This window comes from Carettochelys insculpta, chromosome 3 (genome assembly GCF_033958435.1).
Source record: "Carettochelys insculpta isolate YL-2023 chromosome 3, ASM3395843v1, whole genome shotgun sequence".
Lineage (NCBI taxonomy): Eukaryota > Metazoa > Chordata > Testudines > Carettochelyidae > Carettochelys > Carettochelys insculpta.
Window position 1 is genome coordinate 46,629,713 of NC_134139.1, and position 23,047 is coordinate 46,652,759.

The following is a 23,047-nucleotide window of genomic DNA, read 5'->3' on the forward strand; positions in this document are numbered from 1 at the left end:
AAACGGAAAGATCACTGTTCCATCTATAACCATTTATATTATATATTGTGATACCTTTTAAAAGGTACTGACAGCACTTAAAGCTAAAAAATTGCATCTGCACCAGTGTCTGCTCTGTATATTATCAAGATGCAGGCATTGCTCTGAAAGGGGTGCACATTCTCTAGTGTTCTTTCACTGTGGAGAATTTCTGTAGTTTGCAAAGTTTTCAGAAAAGCCTTGTGTGCAAATGTTTTGATATGTTCTGTACTTGGTATTTACAGCTGCATACTGCCTAGACCTTATTTTGTGGATTTAAGATGACTCAGAAAGGATATGTAACCCTCTATTAAAAATGGCAAACTCCCACTTATGGATGTTTGGTATACTTTCTCTTCCTACTTCACTGTATGCACTGGAAGGCTATCAGTGTTTGTAGATGCTAGCCATGGGACATAGGGAGAAAAGTCATCTGTGTTAAGGTTACTTCCAGACACTGGTCCCCAGATCAATAGCTTAAATGCTTACAAACAGTTCTTTTCTTCTTGTTTGAGGAGAACACTGCTTTTAGTGGAAAAGTAATCTGCACATCAACTAGAAAAAGATCTGTGAAGTGGCTGAATTTGATCAAGAGACAGTTAGTAAAGGCAGACATGTTAAAGCACAGAGCCAATCTTCCATACTCTGAATTTAAAAAGAGATACAAATGATGCTTTTGGAGATATCTCAGTATGAATAACTCACTTTGGCTGAAAGTTGTAGCATTCAGTTCTTTACTGCAACAGATCATCTACATGTTTTGTATACTTTGTCTGCTCTCACTGAGCTTATAAGGGAGACAAAGGTATTTTCTTAGGAAAGAAACCACAGGTTAGATTGCACTTTGAGACCGTGAATTACTTTGGTAGTCTCATCTGGTTTAGATCTCCACTTACCTCAACCACCTGAGGCTCTGGCATATTTTGGTATGATAAACATGAACAGATTGCATATGGAAACAAATAAAATTTCAGGTGTGTTGGCAATGACGTATATGTGCCCAGTTATAAAATAGTCACTATGTTCTTCACCCTGCTGTACTCCAACCAAGATATTTAGTGCATTGCACTGCAAAGTTAAAATAAAACAAATTTAACAATGACAAATATGATACTACTGAATTCCTGTTTCTTCAGAGTTGATATGAAATGTTTATGTGGCTTGGCTAAGCTTGAACCAAACTTACCTAAGTTCAAGCCAGGCACATATTTGTAAAGACAGGCAAATGTTTTTTTGCAGTTAAATGAAAAGTTTTCCTTCCCAGCATACTCATTCAACTATGGACCATTCACGTTCTCTACTATCTCAGCATACTTTATGTTCAGCTTGGGTGTCCTTACACACCTCCCTTCTTAACTCGAAACCCCTTTCCTTTGTGTTAAACGATAAGGATAGATTTATGAAATATGTAGTTGACTTTGATCAGTTGTGTGGTTACTGGCTTTGTCGCATATTTGTGACTTTGTACAAATCATGTCACCTCTGCACAGAAGAACATAAGAATGGCCATCCTGGCTCAGGCCAACAGTTCACCTAGCCCAGTATGCTGTCTTCCAACAGCAGCCAATGCCAGATGCCCCAGAGGGAGTGAACAGAAAAGGTAATCATTGAGTTATCCCCCTCTCGTCATCCATTTCCAACCTTTGACAAACAGAAGCAAGGGACACCATTGCTACCCATCTTAGTTAATAAGTGTTGATGGCGCTAAACTCCATGAATGTATCTGGTTCTTTACTGAACTCTGTTAAGGTCCTGGTCTTCACAACATCATCTGGCAAAGAGTTCCACAGGTTGACTGTGTTCTGTGTGAAGGAAAACTTCCCGTTGTTTGTTCTAAACTTGCTATCTATTAGTTTCATTTAGTGATCCTTGAGTTCTTGTGTTATGGAAACAAGTAAATAACTTTTCTTTGTTCCTTTCTCCATACCTGCCATGACTTTATAGACCTCTATCGTATCTCTTCCCCCCACTTAGTCTCCTCTTTTCTAAGATGTTTTTCCTTTCTTTGTATGGCATCCGTTCTAAACCCTAATTGTTTTTGTTGCCCTTTTCTGAACCTTTTCCAATTCCAAGATTTTGAGATGAGGTGACCACGTCTGTATGCAGTATTAAAGATGTGGGCATACCATCAATTGATATAGAGGCAGTAAGATAGTCTTGTCTATTTCCCTGGCTGCAAAGTAGGCCTAATATAGATTTGAAAATTGTCATGAAAATGTAACCAGCTGTATCGACTGAATTGTGGTCTTTGTATTTCAGATCTTTATTTAAACTTACAAATTTAAATAATATTGTGTCATGGCTAGGAATCATCATAGGAGAAGCGTATGTTCCTCTTTGCCGCTTGAGTGGTAACTTATTAATACCCACTGAACATACTGGTTGTAGTGATGCCAGCATGCCTGTCTGTACAAATCCAATAGCAAAGTAAAATGAATGTGCAGCCAGATGTTGAATGTACAGGAATGAAATCTTAGGGGTCTTGTAACCACAGTGCTTATCCCTTATACAGCTGATGAGGTCTGATATGGCCTTTGGGCACTGAGGGCCAAGGAGAGACTAAAGAGTCATGCCAGTGATGCAGCTAAGATAGCATTATGTTCTTAACTGGCAGACTTAATTGGAGGAACAGACTGTAGATGGCAGTTCCGGAGTACATTGCTGAGGTCATGATTTGATTACTAAAGGAGGAGGTGCTAATGAATGTATGGTCTGTCCTAGCTATGCCATTTATATAATGAGGATATGACACGGTCTTTAGTGTTAGAGTGGCTTTCCCCATCAGTGTAGAAATACTGCATTACAGCACTGCGGTAGCTATGTCAATAGAAGAATTCTTCCACTGACATAGCTTCTTCTACACTGGGGGTTGGATGGCATAGCTCCGTGAGTCAGGGATGTGGACTTTTCATGTCAACCTAACTTTTAATTATATACCAGTCCTAAGATCGGCAAGATGCTAAACATGCCTTAAACACATACATACACTCACAATGTGTTTTGGAAGACTTCATATTGTTTTACTTGCTATGTTACTAATATGAAAGTTTGGAACTTGTTCCTTGCAGAACATTTTGTCTTGTTTTAGTGAAGGCTAGGAAAGAAGGGATGTCGGGTGAACACTTTCTTGCCTAGAGTTGAGAGATGTAGTTGATTAAGTGAACTATCTCTAACCTGTCTCAGTGATGAATAAGGTGGAAATGGAACTGTAGGGTTGGCTTTTGTGTTTGGGCTGATAAATAGAAAATGACATTTCACTTGCAATAGGTTGTTTGCTATGCAAATAAATGTGAGCGGACTCTTGTATTATGCATGTATACACAGTGAATTCTTCAAGAAATTCTTTTATGTGGATTTGGAAGCTTATTTCTTAGTGATACTGGTAACTGTCAAGACCGTGAATGAAATCACTTTATGAAAAGTGTCGTGAAATTCATACTAATGGAAGGGCTTCCCCTGCCTGCACAGATTACGTATTTAATCTTTTCCTACTATACTTGCTTATCCAGAAAGGGCAAAGGGTCTCTCTTACTCTTTGCTCCTGTACATCAATTCTGTTTTAAGCAGAGTTGGCTGATGTTACATGTGTGTGTGCGTGTGCGTGCGTGCGTGCATGTGAGAGAGAGACAGAGAGAGCAAGCAATGATCAGCTCTGTGCAAGGATTATTCACTCTTCAATAACTTTATATTTTATTACTTAAATTGACTTTTTACCTGTTGATCCACTGTTAATTTCTCATTGTAATACCTATAGTAGTACTCAGTGCATAAACTTAGCTATTGTTTTAGTGGAAGAGCCTTAAACTACTTCTTAGTCTACTAATTGTGAAGAAATAGGTACATTTTAAGTGTTTTCTTAGAGGTTATATAGTTTTCACTGATATTACACTGATGTATCTTTGGCATTCATCTAAAGCTGCTGCATGGAACAATTATTATTAATAGATATTTTGGAATAAACAAATATTACTGGAAAGGATGCTGTCAACATGCTCCTGTTTAAAAAAAGAAAAAAAGATTTTAATATTTTTCCTTGACAGTTTTCCTCTCTGTTTGGTGAGCATTTTTTCTGTCTTGTTTTTTTTTTAATAATACTGAAGTCAGCGTTGTCTTTTTGAAACTCTACGTTTCACGCAGAGAGCACCTTATAAAGCTCAAGATAGTTTTGTTCTTTATGATCACTGACAATAGAACAGTCAGTAGGCGTTTGAACATTGCTGCTGCAGGGCAAATGCGGATCATCAGACAAGTGTGCATACTTCATAATATAGGGTTCTCAGTTCCATAGCCTTGGGACTGCTAGATTCATAGAAACATACCACCTAAAAACTGACTTCAATGTCCTGTTTTATCTGCAGTGTGCTAATGCTGCTATAATCAATTTAGTAAAAAGTCTAGGCCCAAAATTTAAAGTTCTGAGTTTAATATGGACACCGTATTGCTATAGATGGTCCATTCAAGGGATTTCAGAACTAGGGGGTCGAACAGTTAAGACTCATAGGACAAAACTCTGGTGTCTGGAAATTGCCACAAGACCAGTTTCACTTCTTCAGGAACTCAGGTGATGCTGTGGGTATGTCTGTGCCTAGAGAGACAGTACCAGAAGAGGTATGTTGTCACAGCTCCATAGAGAATGCACTGCCTACACCAGCATAATGTTTGGTGTAGGAATACCACCTCCCCAAATGATGTTGGATCCATTAAGGTAGCAGTACCTATGCTGCAGGTTTTGTAAGCATCCCTAAGTTAATCAGGGGTATGGATTTTTCCTACTCTGACCAATGTAGCTATACCAACATAACTTTCAAGTGTAAACTGAGCCTGAGAAGAGACTGGGCATAAGTTTATGAAGTGAAAGGATCGCTTTTATAAGCAATCAAAAGTGTAACTGCTTCTTTGTCTGTGATATATTATTTATTTGTATTACCGTAATGCCTGAGGGGCCTTACATACCACTTTCTCCCTGTAGTAATGTCATTGATAGAGAAAACACACAACATGGTAGATAATGACACCCGTTTTTATCCTACATAATTTATAATTCACAATCTTTGTAGATTATAAATCTCCTTTTGACTGCTTAAGCTCAGATATATTTTCCATTTGAATAATAAATTACTCCAAAAGAGTTGCATTATCCACGTTTTCCACTGGAGGGACAAAAATGCATAGCCCTTGGTAGATCATTTTTGTTTTTTTTTCCCCCCTCTGTATGCTAAGGAGAGCTTTTTAAAAAACAAAAGTATATCCTGGCAAATTTTGCTAATTTTTACAGTATGGCATTTCATTTCACAGTACTTGGAATACTTGAGAAGCTACTTTTGTATTCTGTGAGACTCAATGGGTAATTAAAACACCTGTAATCTCTACCAGAAGGAATGTAATTTTCGTACTCTTTTAAGTAAATTATTCTGTTAAACTTATGACAAATCATACATGTGTCCATTGTAACACACCACCATGTCACATTTTCTTGCTTGTATAGGTTTATGTCAACACTGTAGCAGGGAGCAAGTGACCCAGCCTGAATGGATAAACTTGTGTTAGCTGGATTGGCAGTAGTAAGCATAAAAATAGCTCTTTAGTCCAAGCTTTCAACGGTGTTATGACATCCAGTGACCAGAGCTCAGACCCATCTTTTGCCCTGAGTGTGAACTTGGGTGGTTAGCCATGCCTCTCTCAGTACCCCAGCATCCACAGAGCTATTTTTAATATGCTAGTGTGAGTTCCACTAACACAAGCCAAGATGGGAGATTGGCTCATTGATACAGTGTAGGCAAATGCTGTGTGAGCAAAAAAATTTGGCATTGTAGCCACGCCCATGAAGATTCAGGGAATTCTGATAGTTGGTCAGTCCTCTGTAGTCTACCACTGTGTATGCATATAGAGCAATGACAATCAGACCTTTTTCTAGGAAGTGTTCAGATTGAGTTACCTTCAAATACAGCAACTAATGTAAGTGATAGTAAAGGCTGTCTGTATTGCTACTGTGTTTCTGATTCCCAGTGTTCCACAGTGAGAATTTAATGCGAATGCAGTTATTTTACACCCAATGAGTTTAGTGAAAAGTTTTCTTTGCTTGACCTTTTGGATTCATAAATATAGTCAATATTTCTTTCCTTAGTGATTTGACACTTATACATGGGGGATGGAAAAATTTAAACATGCATTATTAGTTGTTTTTTTTTCTTGTGGAACAAGCTGTACAATTTTGAAGGACACTTCTCAACATTAACAGGAATTAAATTGCTCTCTCTCCTGAAAGCCACTTCTCGTGCAGGATGTAAAAGATTCTGATTAATGTTTTCATCTGTTTCTTTTTAGGTATTTGTTTTTTTAAAAAAGAAGTGGGATGAATAAGTAATTTCAGTAATTGGGTTATGTTCATCAAACACAGACAACCTCTTTCTGATGCTTTTCTCAGTTTGTTCGTGCAATGTTTACTTTATTTCCAGACATCCAGGACTATATTCCTGAGCATACACGTTCGGTATTCAATTGCTAATATGAGAACAACAAGAAGTCTTGTGGCACCTTATAGACTAACAGATGTTTTGGAGCATAAGCTTTCATGGGCAAAGACCCGCTTCATCAGATGCATGAGTGGGTGGGGGGGTGGTTTCAGAGGGGTATTTAAGGAATGGGGCCCCAGAAAAAGGGAGGGCCAGAGCTGACAAGGTCTATTCGGCAAGGTGGAAATTGCCCATTATAAATAGTAGGTATCAAAAGAGGAAAAAACAAGTCACATCAGACAGGGGGATACGAGCCATTGTCAGAGTCTAATGGGGATATCTTAATACCCAGGGCAGAGAAGCGGCCCTCGTAAGCTGCAAGCCACTCCCAGTCTCTGTTTAATCCTTGGTTAATGGAGTCATATTTGCAAATAAATTGTAGGTCAGAGATTTCACTCTCCATTTGATTTTTGAAATTTCTTTGTTTCAGGATGCCACTCTTAGATTTAACACACAGCTATTTTTAGTATGCTAGTGTGAGACCCACTAACACAAGCCAAGATGGGAGATTGGCTCATTGATACAGTGTAGGAGGTGAATGCTGTGTGAGCAAGAAAACATGGCATTGTAGCCACACCCATGAAGATTCAGGGAATTCTGATTGGTGGTCAGTTCTCTGTAGTTTGATTTTGAAATTTCTTTGTTTCAGCACTGCCACCCTTAAATCTAAGGGTGGCAGTCCTGAAACAAAGAAATTTCAAAAATCAAATGGAGAGCAAAATCTCTGAGCTACAATTTATTTGCAAATTTGACCCCATTAACCAAGGATTAAACAGAGACGGGGAGTGGTTCGCAGCTTACAAAGACGACTTCTCTGCCCTGGGTGTTAAGATCTGCCCATTAGACTCTGACCATGGCTCATATGTCCCTGTCTGATCTGACTTTTTTTTTTCCCTGTTTTGATACCTACTATTTATAATGGGCCATTTCCACCTTGCTGAATGGACCTTGTCTGCTCTGCCCTCCCTTGTTCTAGGACCTCATTCTTTAAATACCCCTCTGAAACCAACCCCTCCCCCCTGACTCATGCATCTAATGAAGCGGGTCTTTGCCCATGAAAGCTTATGCTCCAAAATATCTGTTAGTCTATAAGGTGCCACAAGACTTCTTGTTGTTCTCGAAGCTACAGATTAATGCAGCTTCCTCTCTGATAATTGCTAATACGGTTTATTTCTCAATTTTTGGTTGTTTACTAAAAACAGTGCTTTCTCCAGAGTTAAAAATTTTTAAATTTTGAAGGTTTGTTTGAGACACACTGTGAACTCTTTCCTACCCTTTTATAATCTCAGATATTTAGCAGAAGTTTGACTTCTAATATTACTTTTTGTGCTCTATACAAAGTATACACAGCTTTATACTTCACAGATTCATGCATTAGAGGAGGCGTGTCCAGCCCACAGGCCACATGCGGCCCTGGACAGCTAATAATGCGGCCCCACAAGATCGTAAACATTTAACATTATTATGTGATCTATATACATTAACTATATTATATATTTTATATGCGGCCCAAGACAATTTCTCTTCACTCAATGTGGCCCAGGCAAGCCAAAAGGTTGGACACCCATGCATTAGAGAGACCTTAAGCAAATGGTTGGCACCTTGCAGTCCAGGAAAACATATTAGTCACTATCAGGGTAAATTACATGTAGATGTTGAATTTTGTTAAAACCAAGTTTTGATGGAAAAATAAGACAAATGGAAATAATCACAAAACTTGAAAAAAAATTCTGTGAAAATAACATTAACCTGAAGTATCTGAAACTCAAGCACTGTGACACCTAGAATCTAAAGTAAACCTAACTTATTTTCATTGTTCAAGATGAGGAAGACAGAGAGATAATGGATCGTCAGTGACAACAAGAAGAAATATCTTTAAAGCACATCATCATCAACAACCATGGCCTTAGCATCTGTTGGTGTAGGATGCCTCCTTCACTCCATATTTCCATGTCCAGTGCAGAGTGGCTTAGTTTCTGTAGTCTAGCTCCGCACCAGTCTACTAGATCATCTACCCATTCTCTGTGGGGTCTGTCTCTCCTATTCAAACTGTCCATTATGGCAAAAACTAGGGTTTTGACTTTTTCACTCATCGTTCATTCTGCAGATATGCCCAAATAGCTGTAAGTTCCATTGTATAACCTTGTGTAGTAGGCTCTCTTTTGGCTGTATCTTCCCATATAATTCCTCATTGGTGACATTCTGCATCCATCCTATTCTCAGGATCTTTCTATAACAACTCTTCTCAAATGCCAATATCCTTCTCTTTGAATCTTTCGTTATCACCCATTTCTCACATCCATATAACATCCTGCTGAATACAGGTTTTCAAGGCACTCAGCTTCTTTCCTGAGCTAATTGCTTTGCTTTTCCAGATCTTATCTGTTGCCTTTGCACTCATTCTTGCTTTCACTATTTTAGTTATTTCCTTCTTACAGTCTAGATCTTATGGTATGTTGCTCCACAGATATGTGGATTTTTCTGCTTTCTCTAGTTCAATCCTGTCTACGCTTACCTTCCTTCCTATTTCCTTATCTCCAAATATCATTGTCTTCATTTTATCGATGTTCATCATCAGTCCATACCATATCCCTTCCTCATTTAACACCTGAACCATTCTCGCGAGCTTCTGTTGATTTTCCTCAACGACAACTGTATTGTCCATGAACCTCAAGTTGTTATATCAGCGCATGGGATGAGATTTAATTACTACCTCTTCCTTCATGTTATCCATCGCTCACTCTAGGTGTGCGATGAACATACTCGTCAATATAGGATGTCCTTGTCTCGTGCCTCTGCTCGTTCTAAGCCAATTTTCCATGCATTCTCACCACTGCCTCTGCATTGTCAATGATATACTTCAACAACCTTATCAGTCTGCTATCCACTCCATAGGACTCCAGCACCACCCAGCTCAGTTTCTGAACTATACTGTCAAATGCCTTCTGAAAATCGATGAAGCAAATATAGATGTTCTTGTTCTTTCATCAGGCTTTCTCAGCTATCAATTTTAGTGCCAATATCTGCTGTTTGGTACTTCTATCTTTTCTGATTCCCACTTGCTCATCCACTAGATGTTCTTCTGTCTGCGATCTCAGTCAGTATCATCAGCAGCACCTTGCCTAGATGACTCATTAAGGCAGTCACCTTGTAGTTCTTGCACTCGAACACACTCAGACATTTTTAATAATTGACATTATGATAGATATATGCATAAATAAATGGTTGTTCACAAAATATGATTAAGTAGTAATTTTAGAATTATTTTTTCCCCTTGACCCTCCTTTTTAATCAGATTTGAGAGTAAATGACCAGTCTTGGTATTTTGTTTTAAATTGTATCCTAATCATCTGTGTTTAGCCTCTCATTCCCTGATTGTAAGTGCCCTTTGACTTCACCTGGATAAATAGGAGCCCGGCTCAGTTTAGGCTCCTATATCATTGCAAAGGGCAAGACAATCTCTGGCAATTGTGGCTGCATGAAGAGGCTGCAGATACCACTGTTGGCACTGACAGCAGCTATTTTATAATGTCTAAAAATTCTACCCCAGTGCGTTTCTCCCCAAAAAGGAACACATGCTCGATATTCCATGAAGTCCTTTGGGGATTTCATTGTTGCTACTGATTTTATGTAGAAGATTCGCAGGTGATTGTGGTGGTTTTATTCTGCCATCTCTAACTTTAGAAATGATCAGCTGAACAGCAAAGAAGTATACGTGTGCGCTTCTCTTTGGTATCCTTATAATAATAATGTGCAGTTAAGGAAAGGCAGTGTCATAACCTCAAGGTTTTCACTGACTGGATTTTGTAAAAGCTAAGAAAGTTAAAGAAGTTACATGGTAGATGAAGTTAGGAGCTGTTCCACCTCCTAGTAGCTCTGTGTGGAAAAGCATTACAAAAGTGACTGACTCCCTCATCTACAAAGTGTTTGTCACTGCTGGGCATGAAAGAGATGGTGATTTGTTGGAAACGGGGACCACAAAGGCAAAACTGCGACTCTCAGACTAGTTAACTTGCTTTATCTAGATCCTCTCTTTGGAAAAATTTAACATTCCCAGTACATCATGGGTGGGACAAAGAAAAGTATTGTCTCCTTTCCCCACAACCCTCTTATAAAGAAAATAAGATTCTTAGGCTTTTGCCTACTTCTCTTCTCTCTTCCAGAGAGCTGTATAGATGTGTGCCTTTGTTCTAAGACAAAGGTTCCCAACCTTTTCACAAGTTCAGACCCTCAGTCACCCCTCCCCCCATGAAAGCCAATTTTAGAGGCTATGCACACTTCATTAAATGGAAAAGGAAATCACAACATAGATTTTTGACAGCAGTTAATTACATGATTGGGGGATATTTAATTTAAAATATATAATTGATTGCAACTTTGCAGTTTATTTAAAACTTAATTTCTATGATCATTTTTATTTATTTTTATTTTTTTTTCATAGAACCCTTGCAGTACCCTTGTGGACCCCCAGGGGTTTGCAGAGCCCAGGTTGGAAACCACTGTTCTAAGGAAACAAATGGGTGGTTGTGATGAATCTGTAATATACTTAGAGCTTGAGAATGTTGTTTGCCCAATTCATTGAGTGGTTGTTACCTTAACTAGGGATGAGGAAAAAGGCAAGCGCCATCTAGCTGTTAATTAGAAGCAGAAAGAGTCCGTTTAACACAGACATTTTGTCCCTTATGAAAATTCTTCCAGTTCACATAGGAGGCAAATATTTGAGGATGCTTGAACTGTAAATGAATCTCATTGACAGAAAATGAGGCAAACGTCCTTTTAATTGAAGCTGTGTAGACTGGAGTAGAGGAATCAATTAAAAATAGACATGTTTTGAAGTTCCAGGTTTCTCTCTAGACATCAGAAAGGTCATGTCAAGGCTGGCTATGAAGATACTAGGAGTACAAGAGAAGCTAATTGAAAGCTTTTTATTGAAACAATATTAGTTTCTACATACCTTTTGATTCAAGTGTCCAGAGTAAATGTGAAGTATAATTAAATTCTGTATCCATCAATTAGTAATCCAGCTTTCAAGGGCCCTCAGTTATTATGAATATAGTTGTAAAAGTTCACTTAATTTTAGTCCATTTCCTTGGACTCTCCCATGTTGCCAGGTTCTTTCTTTTTGTGTCCGTTTATTTATCAAGTTCTGCTAATCACAGTGAGAGAATTTGTTACACACAGCATTTTGGTGTGTGTATATTCCATGAAATCACATAGAAAGTGGGTGGTGATTGGTGATTTGTCAGGGAAAACTTTAAATCATAAAATTTGAAATCTCCAACCCTGCTTGGATCCAATGTGAAATATAAATTTTGGAGTGTAACAGACTAATTCTGTAAGAACTCTTTGCAGCTACAAAACTCATCATTTCTACTGTGAATCTGATCTCAGAACTGTATTCGTGTCCATGGCTGTGGTCACACTTGACTAAAACTTCAAAATGACCATGCTAATGGCCAAAGCGGAGGATACTAATAAACATGCTGCCGGCCGTGGCACTCAAAAGTGCCACGTTTTGCTCTAACACAGCTCGGCTGCATGGGGGTCCTTTTCGAAAGGACCTCACAGACTTCAAAATCCTCTTATTCCTATCAGCTGATATTCATTTCAGCATCTTATTAGTATCCTCTGATTTGGGCATTAGCGTGGCCATTTTGAAGTTTTAGCTAAGTGTGGCCACAGCCTATGTGTAATTGATATTTTAACCAGTACACTCTTTTGAAAATAAATAAACTTTAATTAACAGGGGTAGGCTATAAGTTTATATTTGAGGTAAAGATCAGAAATATCCATTGACCCCTGGAGGTAATGTGTCTGCGCCTATGGGATTGGTAAACCTTTGCTTGTCATGACAGCTGGGTTGAGGCCTAATGTTGAGTCGCTTTAAGGGAACTGTGTTGTTAGCTTCTGGGTAACCAGAATTTGAAAGGGATTATAGATGCTTCTTTATTAAATCTAAGTATTGGAATAACCACCAGCCTTGGGGAGTGGCTCCCCCGTTTTTTTCAGTTTGGTCCACATTGTGTAACCTCATTTGGTTCCCGAGGAACTCTTGTCACAGGAATCCATATATGAAAACTACATTGTGTAAAGAAAACAATTATTTTACTAGCTCCAGCAATAGAACCAGCTGTTAAATAGCTGGCATTCTAAATTTTTAGTTTGCAATAAGACACTTTTCTGTAGTGGTATGCAGCACTTTTCCACAGTGCATGCTGTGTAATGGTGTCGGTGTGAATGCTGACTACTTAGGACAAGGTATCCTATATCAGGTAACATGAGAAATGCCAATTACCAAAGTAATAGCTTCAATATATTAATGAGTTTTATGAGTCAGAATAAATAAGCTTCCTTGTCCTTAACATTTGCAGGTTTTATAGGCTGAAAGTTCTTTCACAATATTGTCAAAATGTAGGCACACCAGTTTAAAAAGTGGCAGACCCTTTGTTAAAATGATAGATTTATTTACTTGCATTTGTCTGATTCTCTTACTAGTGAATGGCACAGAGAGTTACTTTTCATCAGCTGACAGTCCAGGCAATGTCTCTGTTTTGTGAGAGAGTTACTGGCAAGGAATATTTCTGCAGGTGCTAATGAAACTATTTTTTCATCACCCAGTCAATCCATTTTGCATTGCACAACTACAGTGGAGATAATAGGAGCATGTGGTGCTGTGGAAATGACATTGTTTTTAGAATAGCTATATTAGAGCCCTAGCTAATCGAGTTCCTACAAATACCTCTGCTCACTTGTACATAAATCCATTTATCTTCTTGTTTTTCAAATATTTAACTTTGGAATTATTAGTTTCTTAGACTTTTGATATAAAATCTTTCCTGTTAATCACATTGTTCAGCCCATCTTGTTGGCTTCTGTTTAGTAGTCACTCTTAAATGTTGCTGCACTTCCCCAATAGCTGACTATACTAAAGTCAGGGCATCCTGGTAATGAAGGAGGGATTTCCTGAGCCAGAAGACTATGACTATAGTCTCAAGACTATGTAAGGATTAAAATAGCCACGAGGGAGACAACTTGATATTTTTATTCATACGCAATTTTCTTTTGCCAGAAGGAAGATTAAAGTTACCTAAAAGGAGTGTCATTGAATATAAGACTGAGGGGGGAAATGAGCATGTTCTATGCTGTGTCTCCAGTAGTTGTATTAAAATTAAATATAATCTTTGTGAGCAACTTTTTATACAGTTTAACACAGATTCCTGGTCATCCCAAGAAATAGGATGAAAACAGGTACTTCCAGGAATACAGCTGTCACTTGGATTTATATCTCCGACTTTGGCATGATATAGTCCCACCGTCGTCTGGTCACCTTCACTTTGCCTTTGTAGCATGGCTTGTTTTTGGATCTATGATGTCTCCCCTTTCTGATGTTTGAAAAGAAAAATTAAATGTGAAAACCTAGGTTTAGCATACAAATTACTGTAAAAGTTCAATTTAGTATTACCACTACCCTGTGTTAGAAGGAATTATGGTAACAGAGGGAGTACAAGGAGGCCTAAAATAAACACTAAACTGAAGCGTCCATGTGGAGAGACCTTTTCAGTTAGTGAATGTAGGTTCTGCATCAGATGCTGTTGTTATATGTTACAAGAAAGCTGCAAAGTACAGGAAATCAGACTTCTGCTAGTTTTCTGGAATCTTTGTTGGATCCCTAGTATTGTGTGTCACAGTGCACATGCAATAATGTATTTTTAGTATGTTGCACTAGGGAAGGAGTATTTCTCATTTACCCTGTCTGGCCCCACTTTTTCAAAGGAATTTGCATGCCTGTGCTTTCAAGGCTCTTTGTTGTGTACCCCCCATTAACACCTTTGTCTTTCTTTTCCCTTCATGTCCTCCTTCTCCCCTCTGCGCTCTCAACAATGCCAGCCTTTCATTTAAACCTGCCTAAGTACTCTGAGTGAATCAAGACTATAAAGATGTTTTTTAAAATGAACATTTATTAAATGTCCATAGAGCCCTGACATTCTATCCATAGCCACCACACTCCTTTAGTTTGGCATTTTTCACTTGTTGCCTAGATATGAGAGAACCTCTACTGTATGTGCTGCTGTTCCACACAAAAACATTCTCATAACTACAGTTATCTCGCCTTCTCTCCCCTTTCTAAATGTGTTTCATCTGCCTATGGCCTGTTGTTATTAGCTGCCTGAGGGACTGTTTTTAACTACAAGTTTGTACAGCACCTAGCATAATGGGGCCCTGATCCTGTAATGTAAATAATTGTTTAAATTCTATATTTATAAACCCCTCAGGGCAGGCTCCTTCTCTGTTTACCTGTAAGCTGCTCAGCACATCCTTTTGCATAGTACAAAAATACTGATAGTCCAGTGTGGAGTCCAATTGACTTTCCTGGGTCAGAGCCTGTGGTTGTGTTCAAATGTATATTTAGAGTACATAAGTGGAAGTTTTTTGTGATGGAACCTAGCTTATTATCTTAAATGCACTTAAATATAAAAGGCACTTGACATGCTTTTAATATGTTGTGAAGCAGGAAAGTTAAACAAATAATTTATTTTGATATTTAATTAACTTGGAGTAATGCCTTGACTAATCTGAGTAAAGAGTATTAGTTGTGTTTCCAGGCCCCTGGAGAAAAAAAATGAAATGATGCAATAACTTAAACAGTACAAGGTATCAATTTAAATATCATAATATTCATATTCCTTTTCATGCAATGCTTTCAACATATACCTTCTTTTAGACATGAAACCATTTTCTGATTAGACTGGAATAAGTTAAAAGTCTCTTGTGCATGTTATTGTGGTGCTAATGGATTGTTAGACATTTGTTGTAATGCTTCCACATTAATTTATGCTGTGCAAAAAAGAACATGATACTCTTGCAGGCAAAACTGTGGTCTGCACAATAATGCTGCATAGGAAGCAAGTGTTCTCCAAATAACTTTTTTGCTAGTTTCATACCTCTAAGCTCTAGGTGCAGTACAGATGAAAAAAAATCAAAGGATGGAGTAATTTCAGGAATAAACCAGATTAATTGTAACGCTTTTGGTAGAAACTTTATTTACTTAGCTGATTCAGATATTAAGTTTTGACAATACTGATACTTCTCATAATGTGTGTCATTTGTTTGACTGTACCATCCTCCTCATTACAACATCAATATTTGTAAAACAAGGTATCAGAAACTGCTAACTCTTACTCTTAAAGCAAGCAAATACTTCTGCTTAAATTCATGGACTTTTAGTTGCAGCTATGCAGCTCTCAGTTCATGACATGTTAGCAAGTAAATAAAGTGGCTTGTATAAATTCATTCATATTATAAAATGTAGATGGAAATAGCTCTCGAGTGAATTCTCCCTCTGTTGTGTGACAGATATGGCTATAGCCACGGTATCCAATATGTTCACCACTCACGACATGTGGCGACTAGGAATCTGAGTTGTGCTGAATACAAGGGTGACCAACCCGCAGCTCTTGATCTTCATACGGCTCTTGGGGGCTTTAAGTGCGGCTCCTCCTTAGAGCCGCATGTGGTGAGTGCTGTCTGTCTGCTCCACACATGCGCCCCACCACTCGGTGGATGAAGTGCATGGTGGGGGCCCTGGCAGTGGCTCCAGCAGCGACTCTGCTGGTGCCTCCAGTGAGTCACCGGCATTGAATTAGAACGAGGGGTAGGGGCTTGGGTCTGCCTGGCTCTGGAGGAGGGCATTCAGTTAGAGTGCAGGGGGTGATGGCTGGGAGTACCTTGCTCTGGGGAACATAAGACATAATTAGTAAAAGATGCACTGATTTCTAATAATGTTAATAAATGGATCATTTGATTTTTTTTTTTAATTTAGTAAGAAATACTTACCTACATTCTTACATTATTTAACAAAGTTTTATGTAGGACTGTGGTATCTAATAGGCTTTCCATTTGCCATATGTGGGGGGAGGCGGTGGGTGGGAGGTGGGGAGAGGTCACAGGAGGGTGTTGTGCCACTGCTGCCCTGACTTCTGTGCTGCTACTGTCAGCAGCATCACCTTCAGAGCTCTGCAGCTGGAACTCTGCCACTCTGAGGGTACACCTGTCACAAATAGCAGTATGGAAGTGTGACGGCATGGTATTCTGGCCAATCAGAGCAGCAGAGGGTGCCTTTGGCGGGAAGGGGGTGCAGAGCAAGTTGCATCTGGGAGTGGTGCAAAAGTAAGTGCATCCCTGTCACCCAGACCCCACACCCCCAGACAGCTCCCATGCCCACTCCCACCCCATTCCTGCACCCTGCCTTCCAGACCTTCCTTTTAGATCCTGCACCCAAAACCCTCCACCCCCTCCTGTCCATGCCCCCTCCTGCACCCTCTTCCTGCCCAGCTCCCCAGCTGTGCCCTACTTCTGCCCCCTTCCTTGCAGACTTTTCACCCCACCCTGATTCTTCCCTTCCAGCCTCCACCCCAAACCCTCCCACATCCTTCCTGTCACTTAGAACCCCTCCCCCCCGCCTGCTCCTGCGACCCTGCTCCCACCTAGGCTTCCAGCCCACTCCTGCACCCCGATTCAGCCCATCCCCCACAGCCATGGCTTTCATACAGTCCTAACCCAGAAAAGGTTTCCCACCTCTGTCATACAGGGTACTACCCTCAAAAATACAACTAGCTTTGAGAATCTGACTGTATATTCTGTTTTGAGATTGGCAGCTGCTGGCTGGAAAGAAGACAGAAAGTTTCTGCCAGCATTAGGGGAACTGACAGCTTCCCTGGGCAAGGTGTTGTGAGTGTTTCAGGGCTGGGGCGGGGTCAGCTCCGCAATCCCCGAAGGGGGCAGAACCAAGAGACAGACAGCCCTCCCCCAGCTTGGTCAGTGGGCCTGGCCAGAAGCAGTTGTTCAAAATGAAGGCAGAGGTAAGAGATATTGTAGAATTTTGTGAATGGGACCGAGCCCAGCAGCTGCACTTTATGCATTTCTCTTGGCTAGCTTACTTTTACTCCTTCAGGCACGAAGTCGTTAGGACTTGGGGAGGGTGGGGTTTGAAGGGGAGGAAAAGAGAGCGAGTGCGCACATTGAAATTGATGTCAGTAGAACACTGCACTTCATAATGTATTCTGTAGGGAGGAGGACAATGCATAAAATGCTAGGGAAAGAACATAGTAAGGGGCAATCGATTGGCAGACTGTGGGCCAAATCTGGAGTGCCCTATGCCTTTGAACACACCACAAAATCTTTTCATGTATTTATCTTCATCACTATAGTTATTTTCTCTGGAGTGTGAACCTTGAGTGTACCTTGCCAAGAAATTTGGACCTTGAGAAAATAATTGATTACCTCATGACACAGTACCTTTCTTGTATACCTGTAAGTGTTAATTGAAACTCATCTGGGTATTTCTGTTGAAAGTTACAAAATAATATTTCAGTACAGGATACTGAAAAGTACAGAAGTATCAGTATACTAAGGTGGATTTTTAGTTATTTAATGGTTCACCTGGCCATTGTCTATACTAGCATTCCTCTTTCGAAAGAGAGATGAACATGAAGGAAATCAAAAATGCAAATGAGGAATAGATTTACATATCTGATGCCTCATTTGCATATCTGTCTTTCAAAAGAAGAAAAGCAGTGTAGACGTGGCTCTTTCAAAAGTAAACCCCACCTTTGAAAGAACCCTTCTTCCAATTTTTTTAGGAAGAAGGGTTCTTTCGAAGATGAGGTTTACTTTTGAAAGAGCCATGTTTGCACTGCTTTTCTTCATTCGAAAAGTCCTTTTGAAAGGATCTGCAAATGAAGTGCCAGATATGTAAATCGGTGTCTCATTTGCATTTTTGATTTCCCTCATTTGCATGCCTCTTTCAAAAGAGGAATGCTAGCATAGAGACAGCCCCACAGTTCTCGCTTCTTGTCATAGGGAAAGCAACAAAGAATGGAATGTAAAGAAGAGTCTTCTGCATGCAGACCATTTTCATTTAAAAAGGTTTTTTAAATAACAGACCACTTGGTTCTAACTAGCTCTTATTCTGGCTTTGTCTTGTTGAAGTTCTTAATGATAACATTTGTAGAGAATTTTATTGAGATTTTTAATTAAAAGAATTTTAGAACTGTCAGGATACAACTACCTGTTTTGCTAGCAGTTTGGGTTTAACTGGCTTCAACATTTTTGGAATTACTTTTTTTTTTGGGCTATAGGAGTGAGAGTGAGATGATTAAAATTAAAAATGCAGTGTATCAAAAATGGGTCGTCTTGCACTGTAGCTTTACTACCAATCTTTAGTACTACAATCTTTACTATCAATACAATGTTCTGTAATTAGCTGTAGTTATATGTACTGAGGCTGCGCTCTGTTATTCAGTGTTTGTTGGTTGCAGCGCTTGATTTCCAAGTGACAGCTGTTTAACCATACTAAGTACTTTAATATCCTTGTGCTGTTGGATCTCTACTAATGCATTTTGTTTTCTAATATGCAAACTATTCTGATGGTGTGGGTTCTTAATGTCAGCAGTGATGTGAGGTTCTTATACATTTGAAAGACTGATTCTAAAATAGTTAACTAACATTACCATTTGACATTTTCAGAGCACTAAGATGCTTCTGCAAGGCATGTAATGGGCATGCTTTCAAAAAGTGGTAACTTATTTTTAAAAATTTCTAAGTTTTGTCCTCTGACTTTTCAGTAAACAACAGAATCTTTTGAAAATGGTGGAATTTCTATTTTAGACCACTTGTATCTTTTGAATTCTATGTATTTTATTGGGTTTTTTTGATAGCACTAGTGTGTCATCATTAGGACCAATAAAACTCATGTCTAGCAGTTTTTAGTTGAATTTGTGTTCCAAAAGCAGTGTGATTTATTTGGAAGAACTAAAATATCTCTTTCAGCTGTTTGTGGGCAGCAATTTCCATTTTCTTCCTGTCTCCTTTTGACTTTAAAGAAACCATTACAAAAAATAGACATGCTCAGTTACCTCACAAAGCCGATCAAGTGTGAGTTCTTTGTGAGCTAATTGGCTTACCAAATCCACTAGAAGTTCATAATGAATAAAGTATACCATTTTGAATGTAGAATATCCTAGGGCCTTTATGGCTAAAAGAATATAATTATGAATACTGCTGCAATGTAACTGCTCTAGTCTGCTATCGTTTTCAATACTAAGCTTCTGGGGAATGACAATACTGAACAATGAATTTTTGTCAGCCTTCTCTGCCCAGTTTTAAGCAGGAAAGTTTTCTTAGTAGGGTGTAAAAATGAGTAGCCTTTGGGGATAGGGGCGGGGAGCCTGGATTGAGTGCACATGCTGAGCAAATAAATAGCTTTGGAAAATGTACTATAGTGCCACTGCTAGCTATGTTGTTATTAGGCGTCATGACTTTCATTATACAAGTTGATTCTTAAAATATCTTTAAAATACACCTGTAAACTTGCTTTGCAGATGAAACTTAACAGTTAGCATAGCTTTCCCCAAAGCAAACTGTGTGTACCTATGTTGGAGGAGGAAGAGAAATCAGCTGAGAATTTTTGACTTGTAGGATGTTAGTTAATTTCTAAATCTATATTATAACCCAAAATTAATGTTTTTAAGTAGCTTTTGCAGAGTAGTAAGTGGTGTCTGTTAGAATATGGAGTGTAACCATTGTATATTTTGTTCCAGTGTTCAAAGGTTGTAGGTACTTTCGTTTCTTTCACCTTAGCTTACTTTTTGTGCAACGTATTCCATATAAATCTGTCATAAAACACATTTGATCTATTCTCTACTCTGTCCTTTCATTTGCAGATAGGGACCATTTAGTGCAGACAGTATGTACACCATGAGAGTAAAGGGTCAGATTTGGTAACCAGGCTCAATGGCCGTGCTCAAACTGAATGTAGCACAGCTGCCAACAGTTCTCATTTGACCAGGACTGTCCCAAGGTTTCAAAACCTATCTGTGATAACTGCTATCTCTGCCAGTGTTGCAAGACTGTGCAGTTGTAGCAGATGACATTTTTTTCTATGAACTCTTCCTTGCCAGGCAGGAGCCCCGAGTCCTGGGCTGAGTCTTTTGTAGCTCAGCAACAGAAGCTCCAGCTTCATGCTCCTGGCAGCTCAATCTCTGGCCTTCTCTAAACTAGGAATATGGATTGTTTGAAAATGTGAGCTGGCATGATTTTAAATGTTGTTTTGTAGCTATTGTGCAGACACAGGTACTCCTTTAAATACATGTTAGCTGTTTGGAGATACTATATATAGGAAGAGGCTAACTGGGAGCCTAAAGAGGGATTGCAAGTAGCTTAAGCTTTTTAAAGGAGTTCTTCTGCGTTTAAAAGTGTTTGAAAGAAATGAAAATTTTAAGGAACATTTTTAAACACCTACCTATTTTCTTAGTCTAGGTAAGCCCTGTGCCTGCATGAGATGCTAAGTGACTGTCAACATACACTCATCCCTTGTTGAAGGAGTACTTTACTTACCAGTACTCGCTAAAAAGAGAGACTCATGTACCTGCCTTTGTTCACTAGATGAGTGAACTCCCCCCTGCTCATACAAGCCTTACTCTCCCGACTTGCAGATCCAACTCGCTGCAGCCTGAACCCCCTGCAGACCCAACCCGCAGCAGCCTGAAACCACCCCCCACACCCACTGGCTCCACAGCCCCAACCCGCCACAGCCTGACACCCCCCCCCCCAACTGGCCCCACAGACCCAACCTGCAGCAGCCTGAACACCCCCCCCCCCCCGCTCTGCAGTCCCATCCCGCCTCAACCTGACCCCCCGCCTTCTCTGCAGACCCTGCCCACCCCACGGACCGAACCTGCCACTGCCTGCAACCCTGCCAGCCCCACAGACCCAATCCGCAGCAGCCTGACCCTTCCGCCAGCTCCATGGCCCCATTCTGCTGCAACCTTAACACCCCACCAGCTCCATGGCTGCAACCCCCCAGTATTTTTCTAAGCTTTTCTTTACAATTTGTGAGGACACAGCTGTCCTCAGGGAGGTCATTGTCTGGATCCCATAATAGAGTCATGAATCCTGGGTTAATGTATTCTGTTGCTACAGTTGAAATGTGAAGTATAGTCTCTGGTAGAAGGTGGTGCGGAAGGGAGGCAATTCTGTAATTTTTCTTTGATATTTAGCAAATGTGACAAATGAAAAGTTTGGGTGGGGGGGACATTTATATTTTTCTTTAAGCATTTGACTTTTCTCCAGTATAAATGGAGCATATAAGGAGTTCTCTTATTTTAAGGAAACTTAACTGTATATAGCTTGGCAAAAACCAGATAAGTGGGATGGTTATAGATGATTGTCTGCAAAGATTTAAGTAGTAGTAGAGAGGATGGAGGATTACTCAGTGTTTAAGAATATCAGAAACAGCAGCAGCACGAAAAGAAAATTGTAGGTTTTAGTTGTTAAATTTCCTCACTTAAGTGTCTAGCTACTGGAGCGATCATCCAAAGAGAGGGCTGAGGGCTTGTCTTCACTCTGTCAAATTAAGGACTGTTGGGGTGTTACCTGCAGAGCACACCCAAGTGTTGCTCTTTAAATGCCATCTGAGAATGCTGCTGACACAAACTAAACTGTACCTGATTCACTTTAACATAGCATAGTCCAATTTGAAAGATGACTAACACAGACTAGGAACCTTTTCATTCGTGCCTGCAGTGTCCGTAAAGGGCAGTTAAAGTGCAACTCTTCAGTGTGTTCTGTAAGTCACACTCCTGTGTTCTGTAATGCGCTGCAATGTAGATGTAGCCGTAGACCAAGTTTACACTAGGCATTAAAGTCAATTGTAGATACTCAATTCTAGCTACAGCAACTGCATAGCTAGAATCAACTTATTTACAATCGACTTACCTGGCCGTCCTCACAGAGGGAGGTCGATGCGAGAAACTCTCCTCTTGACCTTCCTTACACTTCATAATATTGAGGACTACGGGGGTTGACTGTCGACCTCAGATAATTTGATTTTGCACATCCCTATCAGGTGGATTTTCCCTGTAGTGAAGACATACCTGTAGACATCATCATCAGAAGTATTCAGATAGCAGGCTAGATAAAATAGTTGGAGAAAGTAATATAAGGGCAATGCATATTTCCTTCAGGAAGGCTTATTTGCTCTGGCTTACCAGCTCTGAACTTTCCTATCGTTGCTACCATCAGATCATCTCAATTGGTGGGAACAATAATGGGGTGCAGTGGTGTAGACAAAGAGTCAGGCATTTTACTCACTTTATGTAGAACTGTTCAGAATACAGTGCAGTGTAAATATTCTTATAGTTGGATTTAGTAACCCAAGGAGCCTCTTCCACTTCTTACCTCCTCAGATGCATATAACAGCAAGTTTGTGTTTACCAAGGACAAATAAACTCTGGATGCTCATTTAGACCAGGATCCATGGAACAAGGACGGTCATCTTCTTTGACAGAATGTTTAGTGTTGTACTTGCTTGTTAATAACAAGGAAATTCTGAAGTAAAGTTTCAGATTTAGTATAAATAAAAAATATACGGCTACTTCACCATTTTATTCTACAGCATATGTACGGAATCAGTTGGAGTGATGTTAACCTGGCCGTGTCCTCAATGAGTTTTAGACTTT

At 39.6% G+C, this 23,047-nt stretch overlaps 1 protein-coding gene across 1 annotated transcript in view; it reads left to right on the top strand.

Moving 5' to 3' along the window:
- ZFAND3 (zinc finger AN1-type containing 3) overlaps positions 1-23,047 on the top strand; it is a 265,534-nt gene that overhangs the window by 166,182 nt on the left and 76,305 nt on the right. The gene's annotated exons all lie outside the window — the stretch shown is intronic.